The sequence below is a fragment of the Protopterus annectens genome, chromosome 5.part0, assembly GCF_019279795.1.
Source record: "Protopterus annectens isolate FY-2018-M chromosome 5.part0, PAN1.0, whole genome shotgun sequence".
Taxonomy (NCBI): domain Eukaryota; kingdom Metazoa; phylum Chordata; order Ceratodontiformes; family Protopteridae; genus Protopterus; species Protopterus annectens.
In genome coordinates this window covers 1014556433-1014574503 of record NC_056735.1, presented here as the reverse complement: position 1 = coordinate 1014574503, position 18071 = coordinate 1014556433, and positions in this window count along the sequence as shown.

The following is an 18071-nucleotide window of genomic DNA, read 5'->3' as shown; positions in this document are numbered from 1 at the left end:
TGGAATTCTATTCCAGAGCGAAGGGAGCCTCTGGGTTATGAATCTGTCCCTCCAACATGTTCTATTTATTTCTGTGCTGAGGTTCAAGTCCCTCGAGCGCGTGACTCTAAGGGATTTAGATTTACTGAGGTGGAGCATGTCCATTAATTCTGGGATGGACATAGCTTTATATGTCAGGCATAGATCGCCTCGAAGTAGGCGGTATGCAACTGAGTAGAGCTGGAGTTTTTTTAACCAAGCAGCATATGGCATCTGTTTGAGTCCCTTGATCCTCCTGGTGAGGTACTTTTGGGGTCTTTCTAATTGCTGCAGGTGTCGGGTAAGGTACATCCCAAAGGGGTCATTGTATTCTATGATGGGCCTGATGAGGGATGAATAAAGGGGCACGATTACCTCTCTTGATCTAGATGTGAATCCTTTCATGATGAGGTGGGCTATGTAGAAGGTCTTCCTAACCACTTTGGCAATGTGGTTGTCAAAGGAGAGATTGCTATCAACTTGGGTCCCCAGATCCCTAATTACTTTCTCTGTACTTAATGGGTTACCACCTATGTGGTAATTTGTGGGCACATTGTTTTTGCCAAAGAGTATGACTATACACTTTTTGGCATTTAGCTTTAGACCATGGCTGTGGCACCAGTTATCCATCTCTGCAAGACATTTTTGAAGGATGTTTGTGTCAGCTGGAGAGTCGATTATGGCACCCAGTTTGCAGTCATCTGCGAACTTGGTGAGCCATAGTCCCCCCACATTGGCCTGTACCTCAGAAAAGTAAATACCGAACAAGAGAGGTCCCACGACAGAACCTTGTGGGATGCCACTTGTGACCCGTTTTGAGTCTGACATGGCTCCAGCAACTCTGACTCTGTGGATTCTGTCTTTGAGCCAGTTTGTGACCCATCTTGTGACATAGGGATTTATATTTAGGCTGGATAGCTTATCTATGATGCCCGAGTGGGGTATTGTGTCAAATGCCTTTGCGAGGTCCAGATAGGCTGTGTGGACTACCTTCCCATCATCTATGGCCTTGGTGACTGTTTTGAAGAAGTCGACCAGGTTCAAAAGGCAGGATCTTCCTTTGACAAAGCCAAATTGGGAAGGATATAGTGTCTGTACGTCCCCAATGTCTTTGTTTATGAGTTCCATGATGATCCTCTCCATAGCCTTGCAGACTAGGCTAGTCAGGCTTATGGGGTGATAGTATCCAGGGTCTGCAGAGGTGCCACCTTTGTGGAGTGGGACCACTGTTGCTGTATGCCATTCTTTGGGCACATATCCTGTAGTGAGGCTGAGATTGTACAGCAGTTTTACTTGAGGGATTAGTTCTTCTTGGAGTTCATGTAGGACACAACCCGGGACGCCTTCTGGTCCCATGGAAGCAGTGTTTTTTGCTTTGGAGAGGGCGGCCTTCACCTGAGCATCAGAGATGTTTGGGAGGCTGCACTCTGCCGGGATAGATACTTGCTCTTTTGGGTGGGAGGGGGTGGAAAAGTTTGCACTGAACCTGTCTGCCAGGATATTGGCGATGTCTGTGGGTTCAGTGTATTTTTTGTCATTTAGAATCAACTCAGAACAAGTCTGGGAGTTGCATCCCCGGTTCCTAACATAACTGAAAAAAGCCTTATGATTGTCTTTAGTGTCCTGTGCAATTTTTCTCTCGAAGCTGGCCTTGGAGGATTTTATGAGGGATCGTAATTTTTTGCTAGTACTGATCAGAGATGCCTTCCCTTTTAGGGATTTTGCTCTAAAATGTAATAGCTTCCTCCTTCTGTTGTACAGTTTATTTATGGCTGGGGTCCACCAGACTGGATGCCTGCCTTTGGATCATCGGGTCTTGATTTTGTGTGGGATAGCATGATCCATGCATTCCTGGAGATGTCAGTAGAATGCGTTTATATGGAATTCTGCAGTTTGGGCCGTAGTTTCCACTGGCCCTGGGGCCTTGAAGGATTCCACTTCGGTTTTGAGAAGTGTGAAGTTCGCTTTTGAGAAGTTTTTCACTGTGGTTTTCTGGGCTGGGGGTGGGTTCGGGATGTGGATATCCAGTGAAATTAAGTTATGGTCTGGTCTTACCAATGAGGGATATACTTCTGGTATGGAGCATAGAGTCCCCATGTTGGTAATGATCAGGTCTAGTATGTTTTCCTCTCTTGTGGGAGTGGTGACTAGTTGTTCCATAGCATTTGAGTTTATAAATTCCAGGAACCTTTGGGCTAAGGTGCTGGGGCTTGAGTAATGCTCCCAGTCAATGTTTGGGTAGTTGAAGGAGACCAATATAATGGTGTTTGGAGAGATCTTCATGTTCTCCAATGTTTTCAGGAAAGCCGAGTGGGATTCCTGACATTGAGAGGGTGTTCTGTAGGATTCTATAAACTGAAAAGCAGTCTTGCCCACTGTCAGTTGCACATGGATGGTCTCTGATACTTCGTACAATGCCACTAACCTGGAGATGTGGATATCCTTGATAAATATGGAAACTCCCCCTCATTTTGTGGTTCGGTCCAGGTTTTGGGGCCAAAAAGCATGATATGAGGTATAACCTGGTAGTGCTGGGGTGCTCTCTGGAGCCTTGAACCAGGTTTCTGTCACTGCACAGATATCGATGTTCTCCATACTGAGGAGAGCTTCGAGTGCATGTATCTTGAGGTTAAGACTTCTGGCATTTAGCAGCATTACCCTTAGATTTTGTTCCTTGTGCTGTCTATGGAGATGGGTTTGACTTTTGAGCCTTGCCTAAAAAAGGCACTATGGGGGTGGCAAGAGCCTTTGCCAATATATGAAAGCCCAGGGGTGACAGGTGAAAGTCGTCCCTAGTGAAGCAACGTGGCTTGTCGAGCATGTCATCCCAGGCTGACAGACACTGGATCCCCTTTGAATGACACCAGAATTTTAGCCAATTGTTAAAATCGATCATTTTGTCTTTATACTGTGGCATCATTCTATGTGAGGGTAAGATGCTGCTCAAGGTCAGGGTCATACCGGCCTGGGCTACATGATCAGAGAGCTCCTCTATGTTTCTTTTCATGTAGTCGAGGGAGGTACATCTCAGGTCATTCACGCCAGCATGTACAATGATGAGTCATATTTGTATTTGCTTTGGAGTGACCTGAGTGCTTGCGTTATGTGGCGGATCCTAGCGCCTCACAGGCAGCTCACTGTGACCTTCTCTTTATTCAGCCTGGTGAGCGGGACATCAGTGTGTCTGACAATAGAGACTCCTATTACAAGAGTATCAGGTGAGTTATTCAGCCTCAAGGGCTGTGACTGCTTGGCACACTGACTTTGTGTGCTATGTGCTGTACGTGTTTTGTTTTGGGGTAGCGTTTGCTTGGATGTCTGCTTTGGAGGTCTCTGTTGCTTAGGTAGATTTTTATTTAGAGCCTCCGAGTATGTTTTTGTGTTTTTATGTGTTTGGTTCGCTGTTGTGGTGGGACTATGTGATACTGGAATTGTGTTGTCTGAGGTTACCTTCTCCTCCTGACTGATTACACCAGTTTTGAGATGAGAGAGCTCAGCCTCCAGTTTGGCTATATGGTTGCATCTCTCACATATATTTGAACCTGTTTGGAGGAGGAGAGGGTTGTCCGTGTACATGAGACAGTTGTAACATTGCCTCAAAATTCCCCGATTCACCAACTGGACTGGAGAGGAAACCATTGAATGACCTTTGGACATGCTAGAGTAAAATAGGGAACTGAATTAAAATGGACCAATAGGGGACAAGGTAATTGTAAAGGATATAAGAGTAAGTAGTGCTTATGGTTTATTAGTGCTAACTTGTAAGATTACTTATTTGGACCAGTGAGGGGCCTTAGAATGAGAATGTGGTGTTTAATTTGAGAGATAGAGCAGTTCTAAGGGAAAAAGTGAAGAGGAGACTTTGTGGAGCAAGGAATAGTTTAAATCCAATTAGGCGGCACTGCCCGATGTTGCGCTATGCGCAAAAACGCGCAAAACCAAGCAAAAGAGGGTTTTAACAGAGGGAGATCGAAGAGTTTGGAATTGACCCAAAATGGCTAATAAAACTACAGTTTCAAGGCAGTAACTACTCACACAGGGGCAGGGAGGCTGCTCAATGTTTATCACTGCCACTGATGAACACAGAGACTTCCCTTTAGCCCAAGCAAACAATGGCCTCCAAGAAACTTACAAACAGTTCAGAACAGCAAATCTGTAACTGAACATTTTTAAATCTCAGAAAAGTGGGAAAAAAGCAAGATTTTTATTTTTTTTTAAGGAAAGCAGAGGGTCACAAGTATCAACAAGTTAGAACGGTGCAGTAAATGACCCCACACTTGAGTGCTAGGCCAGAGACAGATAAAATGCAAGTTTTAAGAAAAAAAAATTATTTTAAAAATAAGTGCAGGCAGGAAATTCAGTAATCAGCTCTAGGTTGTGTTCTAAATACAGTTACCAACACAGAAATCAAGTTTAACAAGCCAGAAAATGCTCAAAAGTAGGTGGCAATGCAGAAAAACTTAACAAATAATCTGAAGCAAAATACTTAAAATCTCAAAAGTGGCTCCTTTCTTCTCTCAGCATTTTCTCCTCTTGGTGGGTGCTTCACCAACAGCCAACAAATCCGAAAAGACGCCAAAACCATGAGGCAATCGGGTTTTAAGAGAGGGAGATCAAGGAGTTTGGAATTGACCCAAAATGGCCAATAAAACTGCAGTTTCAAGGCAGTATCCACTCCCACAGGGGCAGGCAGGCTGCTCAATGTTTATCACTGCCACTGATGAACACAGAGACTTCCCTTTAGCCCAAGCAAACAATGGCCTCCAAGAAACTTACAAACAGTTCAGAACAGCAAATCTGTAACTGAACTTTTTTAAATCTCAGAAAAGTGGGAAAAAAGCAAGATTTTTTGTTTTTTTTTTTAAGGAAAGCAGAGGTTCACAAGTATCAACAAGTTAGAACAGTGCAGTAAATGACCCCACACTTGAGTGCTAGGCCAGAGACAGATAAAATGCATGTTTTAAGAAAAAAAACGATTTTAAAAATAAGTGTAGGCAGGAAATTCAGTAATCAGCTCTAGGTTGTGTTCTAAATACAGTTACCAACACAGAAATTCAGTTTAACAAGCCAGAAAATGCTCAGAAGTAGGCGGCAATGCAGAAAAACTTAAATAATCTGAAGCAAAATACTTAAAATCTCAAAAGTGGCTCCTTTCTTCTCTCAGCGTTTTCTCCTCTTGGTGGGTGCTTCACCAACAGCCAACAAGTCCGAAAAGACTTGCTACATTTGCAGTAATATCTGTTTCTCTTTATGAAATATCTTACTATTACATCTTTGTCAGGTCAAGGGTTATAAACCTTATTTAGGCTGAACCATAATGAAATAAAAATACACTCTATTTGTTATTTGTATAGTCACTAGAAGACTGTCTGTCTGTATGGGACAATATTACTATAAGAGATTACTTTAGCTTTGTGTTTCTATTCCAGGGGTGGGGGGTAGGTGGGTGATCTTCAAAATATCTCATGCGCCATTTGCTCAAACAGCACTGCATTTTTTCTGGACATTGGTTGGTCTCTTTACTTAAAAAGAACTTGATCCTAGCTAGGGGGGTGTGATGTTCATGCTACTTACTCCAGTTTGGACTGTGGCCATGACACATTCAATATTTTTTCTAGATACAATGTGTAAGTTTTGTCTTGGAATATAGGGGGATGCATCCATACAGTAAGGCATACAAGATTATTTAAGAAGCTAAAGTGAGACAAAACACATGTTATCTGCTTACAGGAGACTAAAATCAAAGTTTGAGAGGTAAATAAATCATGGAATAAAGAATTTCCAGTGATTGTGGGTAACCATAAGCTGAGGAGGGAAAGGAGTGATTATTATGCTTCATGGGAAAGCAGAAGTTGTTATGGAGCAATTAAGCAGCAGTGGCAATGGTAGATGGTTGCTTTGGGAGGGATGATCAATAAGGAAAGATGAATGGTAGGGAATAGCTATGCCCCTAATGATGATGATGATGACTTCTTTAAATCTCTTCTTATGACATGGCAGAATGCAGTCAATGGGCATGTGGGGTGAGAGATTTCAATTTAGCTGTAAACTCCCAAGAGGGAAGGTTATTTAACAGTAAGGTGTAAGACAAGAAGTGCCAGAGATTACTTATGGAATGGATGGAGGAGAATGATTGGATAGATCTCTGGGAACATAGCAACCCAGGACTGATTAAACCATCTTTCTATAGACAACAGCATTGGGTCTATATTATAACTTTGGAGAGGGCGGCCTTCACCTGAGCATCAGAGATGTTTGGGAGGCTGCACTCTGCCGGGATAGATACTTGCTCTTTTGGGGGGGAGGGGGTGGAGAAGCTTGCACTGAACCTGTCTGCCAGGATATTGGCGATGTCTGTGGGTTCAGTGTATTTTTTTGTCATTTAGAATCAACTCAGAACAAGTCTGGAAGTTGCATCCCAAGTTCCTAACATAACTGAAAAAAGCCTTATGATTGTCTTTAGTATCCTGTGCATTTTTTCTCTCGAAGCTGGCCTTGGAGGATTTTATGAGGGATCGTAATTTTTTGCTAGTACTGATCAGAGATGCCTTCCCTTTTAGGGATTTTGCTCTATCATGTAGTAGCTTCCTCCTTCTGTTGTACAGTTTATTTATGGCTGGATTCCACCAGACTGGATGCCTGCCTTTGGATGATTGTGTCTTGATTTTGTGTGGGATAGCATGATCCATGCATTCCTGGAGATGTCAGTAGAATGCATTTATATAGGATTCTGCAGTTTGGGCCGTAGTTTCCACTGGCCCTGGGGCATTGAAGGATTCCACTTCAGTTTTGAGAAGTTTGAAGTTCGCTTTTGAGAAGTTTTTCATTGTGGTTTTCTGGGCTGGGGGTGGGTTTGGGATGTGGATATCCAGTGAAATTAATTTATGGTCTGGTCTTACCAATGAGGGATATACTTCTGGTATGGAGCATAGAGTCCCCATGTTGGTAATGATCAGGTCTAGTATGTTTTCCTCTCTTGTGAGAGTGGTGACTAGTTGTTCCATAGCATTTGAGTTTATAAATTCCAGGAACCTTTGGGCTAAGGTGCTGGGGCTTGAGTAATGCTCCCAGTCCATGTTTGGGTAGTTGAAGGAGCCCAATATAATGGTGTTTGGAGAGATCTTCATGTTCTCCAATGTTTTCAGGAAAGCCGAGTGGGATTCCTGGCTTTGAGAGGGTGTTCTGTAGGATGCTATAAACTGAAAAGCAGTCTTGCCCACTGTCAATTGCACATGGATGGTCTCCGATACTTCGTACAATGCCACTAACCTGGAGGTGTGGATATCCTTGATAAATATGGAAACTCCTCCTCCTTTTGTGGTTCGGTTCAGGTTTTGGGGCCTAAAAGCATGATATGAGGTATAACATGGTAGTGCTGGGGTGCTCTCTGGAGCCTTGAACCAGGTTTCTGTCACTGCACAGATATTGATGTTCTCCATACTGAGGAGAGCTTCGAGTGCATGCATCTTGAGGTTAAGACTTCTGGCATTTAGCAGCATTACCCTTAGTTTTTTGTTCCTTGTGCTGTCTATGGAGATGGGTTTGACTTTTGAGCCTTGCCTAAAAAAGGCACTATGGGGGTGGCAAGAGCCTTTGCCAATATCCGAAAGCCCAGGGGTGACAGGTGCAAGCCGTCCCTAGCGAAGCAACGTGGCTTGTCGAGCATGTCATCCCAGGCTGACAGACACTGGATCCCCTTTGAATGACAACAAAATTTTAGCCAATTGTTAAAATCGATCATTTTGTCTTTATACTGTGGCATCATTCTAGGTGAGGGTAAGATGCTGCTCAAGGTCAGGGTCATACCGGCCTGGGCTACATGATCAGAGAGCTCCTCTATGTCTCTTTTCATGTAGTCGATGGAGGTACATCTCAGGTCATTCACGCCAGCATGTACAATGACTGAGTCATATTTGTATTTGCTTTGGAGTGAGCTGAGTGCTTGCATTATGTGGCGGATCCTAGCGCCTCACAGGCAGCTCACTTTGACCTTCTCTTTATTCAGCCTGGTGAGCGGGACATCAGTGTGTCTGACAATAGAGACTCCTATTACAAGAGTATCAGGTGAGTTATTCAGCCTCAAGGGCTGTGACTGCTTGGCACACTGACTTTGTGTGCTATGTGCTGTACGTGTTTTGTTTTGGGGTAGCGTTTGCTTGGATGTCTGCTTTGGAGGTCTCTGTTGCTTAGGTAGATTTTTATTTAGAGCCTCCGAGTATGTTTTTGTGTTTTTATGTGTTTGGTTCGCTGTTGTGGTAGGACTATGTGATACTGGAATTGTGTTGTGTGAGCTTCCTTCTCCTCCTGACTGGTTACACCAGTTTTGAGATGAGAGAGCTCAGCCTCCAGTTTGGCTATATGGTTGCATCTCTCACATATATTTGAACCTGTTTGGAGGAGGAGAGGGTTGTCCGTGTACATGAGACAGTTGTAACATTGCCTCAAAATTCCCAGATTCACTAGCTGGACTGGAGAGGAAACCACTGACTGACCTTTGGACATGCTAGAGTAATATAGGGAACTGAATTAAAATGGACCAATAGGGGACAAGGTAATCGTAAAAATATAAGAGTAAGTAGTGCTTATGGTTTATTAGTGCTAACTTGTAAGATTACTTATTTGGACCAGTGAGGGGCCTTAGAATGAGAATATGGTGTTTAATTTGAGAGATAGAGCAGTTCTAAGGGAAAAAGTGAAGAGGAGACTTTGTGGAGCAAGGAATAGTTTAAATCCAATTAGGCGGCACTGCTCGATGTTGCACTATGCGCAAAAATGCGCAAAACCGCGCGAAAGAGGGTTTTAAGAGAGGGAGATCAAAGAGTTTGGAATTGACCCAAAATGGCCAATAAAACTACAGTTTCAAGGCAGTAACTACTCCCACAGGGGCAGGGAGGCTGCTCAGTGTTTATCACTGCCACTAATGAACACAGAGACTTCCCTTTAGCCCAAGCAAACAATGGCCTCCAAGAAACTTACAAACAGTTCAGAACAGCAAATCTGTAACTGAACTTTTTTAAATCTCAGAAAAGTGGGAAAAAAGCAAGATTTTTTTTTTTTTTTTTTTTAAGGAAAGCAGAGGGTCACAAGTATCAACAAGTTAGAACAGTGCAGTAAATGACCCCACACTTGAGTGCTAGGCCAGAGAAAGATAAAATGCAAGTTATAAGAAAAAAAATGATTTTAAAAATAAGTGCAGGCAGGAAATTCAGTAATCAGCTCTAGGTTGTGTTCTAAATACAGTTACCAACACAGAAATCAAGTTTAACAAGCCAGAAAATGCTCAAAAGTAGGTGGCAATGCAGAAAAACTTAACAAATAATCTGAAGCAAAATACTTAAAATCTCAAAAGTGGCTCCTTTCTTCTCTCAGCATTGTCTCCTCTTGGTGGGTGCTTCACCAACAGCCAACAAATCCGAAAAGACGCCAAAACCATGAGGCAATCGGGTTTTAAGAGAGGGAGATCAAGGAGTTTGGAATTGACCCAAAATGGCCAATAAAACTGCAGTTTCAAGGCAGTATCCACTCCCACAGGGGCAGGCAGGCTGCTCAATGTTTATCACTGCCACTGATGAACACAGAGACTTCCCTTTAGCCCAAGCAAACAATGGCCTCCAAGAAACTTACAAACAGTTCAGAACAGCAAATCTGTAACTGAACTTTTTTAAATCTCAGAAAAGTGGGAAAAAAGCAAGATTTTTTGTTTTTGTTTTAAGGAAAGCAGAGGTTCACAAGTATCAACAAGTTAGAACAGTGCAGTAAATGACCCCACACTTGAGTGCTAGGCCAGAGACAGATAAAATGCAAGTTTTAAGAATATTTTCAAAATAAGTGCAGGCAGGAAATTCAGTAATCAGCTCTAGGTTGTGTTCTAAATACAGTTACCAACACAGAAATCAAGTTTAACAAGCCAGAAAATGCTCAAAATTAGGCGGCAATGCAGAAAAACTTAAATAATCTGAAGCAAAATACTTAAAATCTCAAAAGTGGCTCCTTTCTTCTCTCAGCGTTTTCTCCTCTTGGTGGGTGCTTCACCAACAGCCAACAAGTCCGAAAAGACTTGCTACATTTGCAGTAATGTCTGTTTCTCTCTATGAAATATCTTACTATTACATCTTTGTCAGGTCAAGGGTTATAAACCTTATTTAGGCTAAACCATAATGAAATAAAAATACACTCTATTTGTTATTTGTATAGTCATTAGAAGACTGTCTGTCTGTATGGGACAATATTACTATACGAGATTACTTTAGCTTTGTGTTTCTATTCCAGAGGTGGGGGGTAGGTGGGTGATCTTCAAAATATCTCATGCTCCATTTGCTCAAACAGCACTGCATTTTTTTCTGGACATTGGTTGGTCTCTTTACTTAAAAAGAACTTGATCCTAGCTGGGGGGGAGTGATGTTCATGCTACTTACTCCAGTTTGGACTGTGGCCATGACACATTCAATATTTTTTCTAGATACAATGTGTAAGTTTTGTCTTGGAATATAGGGGGATGCATCCATACAGTAAGGCATACAAGATTATTTAAGAAGCTAAAGTGAGACAAAACACATGTTATATGCTTACAGGAGACTAAAATCAAAGTTTGAGAGGTAAATAAATCATGGAATAAAGAATTTCCACTGATTGTGGGTAACCATAAGCTGAGGAGGGAAAGGAGTGATTATTATGCTTCATGGGAAAGCAGAAGTTGTTATGGAGCAATTAAGCAGCAGTGGCAATGGTAGATGGTTGATTTGGGAGGGATGATCAATAAGGAGAGATGAATGGTAGGGAATAGCTATGCCCCTAATGATGATGATGATGACTTCTTTAAATCTCTTCTTATGACATGGCAGAATGCAGTCAATGGGCATGTGGGGTGAGAAATTTCAATTTAGCTGTAAACTCCCAAGAGGGAAGGTTATTTAACAGTAAGGTGTAAGACAAGAAGTGCCAGAGATTACTAATGTAATGGATGGAGGAGAATGATTGGATAGATCTCTGGGAACAGAGCAACCCAGGACTGATTAAACCATCTTTCTATAGACAACAGCATTGGGTCTATATTATAACCTCAACCATTCAGAATGTTGTCTTCAGTGACACATATGTGTCGAATGGCCACATCATTGATTTATTTCCAAGAGAAAGAAATCGGTAGCCCAAACACTCATGACATAAAACAACAAACACTATAAAGTGGGGAGCTTTGACGCTGACATCTCCCAATGAGGGGGACTGTGCCCCCCACACACCCCTAACTAAATATGCTAACTCTGAGATTGCACTACAGTGGGCAAAAGGGCAGATGTAAAACAATGGCCAACCAAGTATCGATGATGGGGCCATTCGCTAAAGTGGCCGTTCAACACATATGTGTCGATAAAGACGTTGTAGATATTCTGAATGGTCGAGGTTATAATATAAACCCAGCAGCATAGATCTGATCCAGATACAGTACTGACAACTGTGTAGGGTAACTAAGTCAAGCATCCATTAAATCCTCCTCTCTGACCATGCACCTATTACAATGGAAGTGATCAGGAAATAGAATGAACCTAATGATAGATTATGGACATGGGCTCATTTCTGCTGGAGAAATCTGGCCTGTTGACAAGACTGTGAATGTGGTTATCCCGAGGAATCCAAGGAGGAACATTACTTTCTTAGATACATACAGGGGAGCATTAATGTTACAATTAGAGGGGATTTAAAGGAGCAAGAGGGATACCTTAGGCAATTGAATGATCAGAATATGAATTTGAAAAGAAAAGCCTTGCAGGAGATATGGAAGAAGTGATTAGTGACTGGTGAATGGAGGTAACCAACAACTTCAGGACCTTGAGATGAAGCTACATGCAGAACTAGTGATGTTACAGACTGCAAAAGTTAAGGAAGAGCTTAGCAGAAAGGGGCTTTTCTTGTGGTTGAATGGAGAGTTCAGTGCTAGATATATAGCTTATGTCTTTAAAAAATGAGTAGTTGGGCAGTCTATAGTCCAATTATGCTCAGGTCATATGGGTATAATATACAATGCTAAGGAAATCAGGGATGACTTCAAAGAATTTTAATCCTCACTGTATGAGGTCAGACCAAGTTTGGAACCAATGCAATAGAGACTTTTAGCAGCAGTGAAGAGACTGCTCAAATTAGATGAGAAGGAAGGGTGAAACAAAGTGATACTTCTTTGTGAGATTGTTATAGCCACCCAGAAGATAAAGCTCAAAAATTCCCAGGCCCAGATGGACTTCCTTTAGAATTCTATAGGACGGGAGGAAAAAAATGTCTGGTTAGCACCGACAGAAGTTTACAACTCATATGTGCTGGAAAACAAAGAGAAAAGTTCATCAAAAACCATGCCATCATAATGGTAATAACCAAGATGAAAGAAGGCATCTTAGAACTGAAAGATTATCAATCAATCTCATTACAAAATGTGGACAAAGATTTTTGCAAAGGTACTTGTGATCAGTCTGAATGTTATACTCCTTGGATTTATACAGTAAGTTCAGAATGGCTTTGTTAAAATGGTTGATATGGCTGAGAATTGTAGGGAAGTGAAAGCAACATTGTTTTCAGTGAGTTTTGGGGTAAAAATAACAATGTGGGTATGGTGTTTTTTGACATTGCCAAGCCTTTTGATTTTGTTAGTAAAAAGTTTATTTTCAATGTTTTACAATGAGGATGTTACAGAAATCTCCTTATAGGATGGATAAAGCCTTATAAAAGTAATCTCACCTGTAGAATACTGGTTAATGGGGGTCTTTCAAAGGAAGGTAAGATAGGAACAAGTACTAGGCAGGGCTGCCCACTGTGATTGGGGGTTATTTTTGTTAACCATGGAAGTGTTAGCAATTAGATTAATACTTTTTTTGGCAGAAAAACAGAGACTTAAGAGAGTCAAAAGATAATTTATCATGTTTGTGGATGATTGTAGTCTGCTAAGCAGGAATTTACACAGAGCTCTAGAAGTGGTGCTGTAGATCTTTAAGGAATTTGGAGAGACCTAAGGTTTTTATTGCAATATTGTTGCTGTCAGCTTTTATCTGCTATTCAATATGGTTAGAGGGAAGAGTCTCCAAAGCAGTAAACAAACCTCATTAGTAAAGGTATCTCATTCAGGGACAAGGAGGTCATAACATCTCTGTATTCTTCCCTTATAAGACTGATTGTTGAATACAATGCCCCTTTCGGCATGTACCTTGCAAAGCACATGCAGCAGCTGGACAGACCACAGAGATTCCTCACCTAGAGAATTCAGGGCCTCAAATATCTACCCTAAACAGATAGGCTAAAAGCCCTGTCCCTCTACTCAGTCTCCTACAGACTCCTCAGAGTTGACCTCTGTCTGGCATACAAATCAATCTCAGATCCCGCCCTGATGGGACTGCTGCATATCGTCAAGTCAAGTTCCACTCGAGTAATCTGCATGTGAGAACTCAACCTGGTCTGTGACATCAAAAGGACTTGTTGGTGGGACAGATTTGTGTCCCAGAGACTCCCCCTTTTGTGGAATATATCCCCTCTCCATGTAAAGCAGAGTTCCTCATCAAACCTTTTTAAGGGCAACCTGGATAACTGGATAGGGAACAGAAAATGCACCCCTGGGATTCCACCTATGTCCCTGCTGGACAGAGGCATAGGGTGCTGAGTTGTTAGAACATGGGCTAAATTCTTGGCAAGGCTTATAAGGGCCTCAGGGCCAATAGCCTAATGACTCCCTATGCTTCTATGATCCTAAATGTGTGTATCTAGGTCTTAGTTACCTCCTCCTTATCAAATACAATTGAGAAAAATCTGCAGAACATGCTGACTAGAGTAATGAGTCTTGGCTGTGACCTAGGTTATTTTTATATGGTCACTGGTAGAATCCAGCTGGTGGACACTCTGGGTATGCCCTGTGTTATCTTTATGTTTAAAAATGTAGCAATCCTGGTGAAACACATTTTGGTGAAGTTATTGCAGGATCATATTGATCAATGGGTTCTGCAGCAACAAGGGAAGATAATGTCCTTATTGATTTGTTATCTACCAATAATTCTCAGGGGTTTAGGTCTCCCACATCTATTCCTGTATGCACTAGTGAGTAAATCAAATCAGTGGTTGAGGGAAACTTGGAATCTAGACAAATAGAATGGATTATGAGAGATTCAAGTCAAATGAATGTGGATTGATCATCCCCATTCAACTTTCTTTATGGAATTTGTTCAAAAAATACACAAAGAATGTGTAGAACTTGGAGATGTAGACTGGGATAGACATCCCACAGACCATATTTGGTTTCATCCAGTCAACTGGAAGTGTGGCAAATATAGAAATGGAATACTGATGTACACAAAGGGTGGTAGCATGGAGTCAACTTTTGACAGAAGGTCAACCGGTAATGTGGAGAAGTTTCCCAGAGGAGCAAACTCCATCTGGCTTATGTAATGGGGATTGTCTAACTTTTATGAAGCTATAACAAATTTGGGTGAGACATAGGTTCATAGGTTCATAGGTTGGTACTAGGCTATTGGCCCTAGGGCCTATAGAATCCTAGCCATAACAATTCCCTGGCTATTTCTTCCCACACTATTTACTTCCCTGGACCCCTGTCTAGCAGTGCGACTGACATGCTTGTTAAATTGTTTGATAAATCTGACAAATACTCCATGGAAGAAAGGAGGTACTGTGAGGAAAGATGTAATAGGTTTGATCTACAAATACCTGTGGAATAAGCAGATTAGAGCAGTAAGTAAACTTATGGAGAATAGATGGAGGACACAAGAGGGCATTTCCCTAACAGATACTGAATGGGGAAAATCCTGAGAGGCCTCAGATTATTTATACTTATGGCCCAAATTCATTAATCAGCAGCATAGGACTTTGTTCCGACCCTGGCATGGCAATGTAAAATTAGCAAAGCAGCATCTAAAAATATGTTGGAGATGTTTCCAACCCAGGCAGATAATTTTCATGTTTTGGGACTATCTTGTTTCTTTAGCATTACTGTTAAAAGGTCCAAGTACTGCTGCACAGAGCTTTTATTTTGACACAGAATAAAAACTGGAAACTCTGGTTATTTGGTATTCCTCTGGCTGCTTCAAGGTTGGAAAAAATGTAATCTGAAAGTGGTATGGTTTATGACCAGATTTATTAAAACAATTATATGTTAAACATTGTGAAATGACCAGGACCATATATTTGATTGTTTTATTATAGTAAAGCTAAACATAATTTGATTTTCCTATAAGGATGGATGAAATTCTCCTAGTATTTCCATTGAATGGAAAGCTGAATTTGATTGTTTTCCATTTGCAGATTGAATTGAATATATTGTACATTAACAATTTGTTTAGTACTCTGGCTAAACAACACAGGTGTCATGACAAGTGTTGGTGTTCCTACACTATCAACAAAGGCATTTAGTAACACAGAAAATTCATGCAAAATTAATTGTTGATGACTAAACTGAATATGTAAATCGTGTACATAGTTGTCCATTATTTGTTGCTTTTTCTGTTTTCATGTGTTAAATGTATTCATATAGTTTGTGTGCGTGTACTTTATTTATTTATTTTTTTCTATATAAAAGAATCAATAAACTTTAGTTCCAAAAAATTATGCTAACACCAAGAAAATCACACAGGAAGCAAATGCAGGCCACTCAACTAGTCATAGTTTGATGTTGTCAAGGATCAGTACATAATCTATCGTAGTGCTTGTAGGAGGGGTGGAGCAAATCACTTGCACACAATTTGATGGCCATACTGTTCTATTTTATATGTGGTTTACAAGCTGTCTAGCCTTAAAAATCAGAGCAATTTGATGGATAGTTTACAAGCTGTCCATATGTGATCACAATCAAATGACTTAATCATAGCTTACAAAATCACTGTTATTTTTTTGAAGGTAACAAGGAATACCTAAGAAATGCTTTACAGTTAGCAAGCTGTCATTTAATGATAGTGATAATGATAGTTTATAGACAGTTTGGTAGTACAAATAAGTTTTTTTACCCCATGGCATCATATTCCTTTGCTACAGATTTATCAGAGATTTACCTAGATGTAGACAATCTAACACAGTGTCAGAAAGCTCCAAATAAAGGAGATTACAACGGTCCTGGTGGGAAGAGATCAAAGTGTGAAAGAATGTAAAGTGATTCTTTTGAGAAATTAGGTGTTTGATTCTGCAGATACTCTTTAGGTGGAAACAAGATTTTGCTGCAGATGTCCTCAGCTATCCAGACTCATACCCAGTACATGCAGCTTAGAAAAAGTGTTACACGGGCTATAGACAGTGGCCATGCAGTACATAGGATGCATCTTGACCTGCCCAAAGCATTTGATACCACTTTCATTGAGGGCATTATATAGAAAATGAATGCTTTAAAAAATGACCTGCATGTGGTAAGATGGATAGCAAAATTGATTTAGTTTATGCTTTGAGGCTTTATCTTATCTACATACTTTTCATTTTGTGTTTTCTGTTGCAGATATTGTACTAATCTCTGATGCATATGTTCTAAGCATCTGGGACCACTGTGTCTTATCTAAATTTAAATACATTGAGAGTAGCAACCAGATGTTATAAAATAGGTCATGTGAAGGTCAAAGGAAAAGATAGCTGAGAAAGTGAACAAAAGTCAAAGCAACACATGCATGTATTCAGGAACCAAAACCCATCCACATTTATAAAATTTAAAGATCAATGAGAAACACATGGCTTAGTATATGAAATTAAGTCTGCTTGTAATTTATTGCTGTGAAGAATTTCATATTGCATGCTAAAGCACAATTTTTGTAACAGCCATTCTAGCACAATTATTTGTTTCCTTCTGTTGTCTTCATCAGTTACGTTTTTTATTTTTTTTTTATTAAATAGTAAAGAAGCCCATGCTATCATTCTGTTACAGCATTTGCACATTTTTAAGTAAGTGTGCTTGTTTTTTTTTTTCTACATAAATATATTTATTTGAGTTTTATCTTTCAGTATACTCATTTATTTTTTTCTACTTTTTTGGAACTTTTTTGTTTTATTTATTTTTATTCTGAATTTGCTGACCTGGCTGGAGCACTGACTAGGCTGGACCCATTTCAGTCTTTTACCAGGGAAAATACAATAAATATATGACATTATATACAGAAAGAATGACAATATACAAATTGAATATCATAGCTTGGAAGTATAAAGACAATAGATAAATGACATTGCATACAGAGTGATGGAAAAAACACTGTACATACATGCATTATATACAGAGTGGCATCGGTGATGGCATGCAGAAAGAATCACAGTCAAAATTACAGTCAGGTCAAGGTATGCAGAGAGAAGAAAGGAATGAAGAGGTTAAGTTAACTGGCCAGAGTGACTACTGTTGCTTTTTCTAACTCAAGCTTATTGTATGTTTTTTATTTTTTATATTTTCCCCTAACAGATTTGTTTGTTTTTCAATTGAATTGTACAGGTTATAGGTCACATTAAAGGTGGGAAAAGTTTAGAAATGATTTATTGTGGTCTTATTTTTTATATCGCAAAAAAATGGCATTTTAACAGGGATGTGTACACTTTATACATATATACACACTCTGGCTAGGCTTATAAATGCCCTCGGGCAGATAGCCTAGTACTTACCTATGAACCTATGAACCTATATGGGTCTCTGTCATTTCATTGAAAGCTCACTTCATTGAATTCCAAATGGTCAAACTCATTTGAATGAAAACTTAATTCACTGAAAACTCATTTCCTACAAAACTCTCTCAAGAAATGCATCCTAGAAATATGTTTTTGGAGGGGAGTAAGCATTCTTGCATCCCATTCCCCTTGCTTCTATACTAGTTCCTTGGTTGCAAGAAAAAACAACACACACAGTGAATCACTCCTGGAGTGCATATACAAACATCTGCAGATGGGAATAGGGGAACTTGATGCCAGCTATCCCCATCCAGACATATTCTGCTAGACTCACTTCACTTATTACTACTATGATATGAAATGATACCATCATGTACTTTCTTTTCACTTTTACACTTTTATATTAAATGTTTTTTGATGAAAAGAGTTTTCAGTCAAATGGGTTCGAC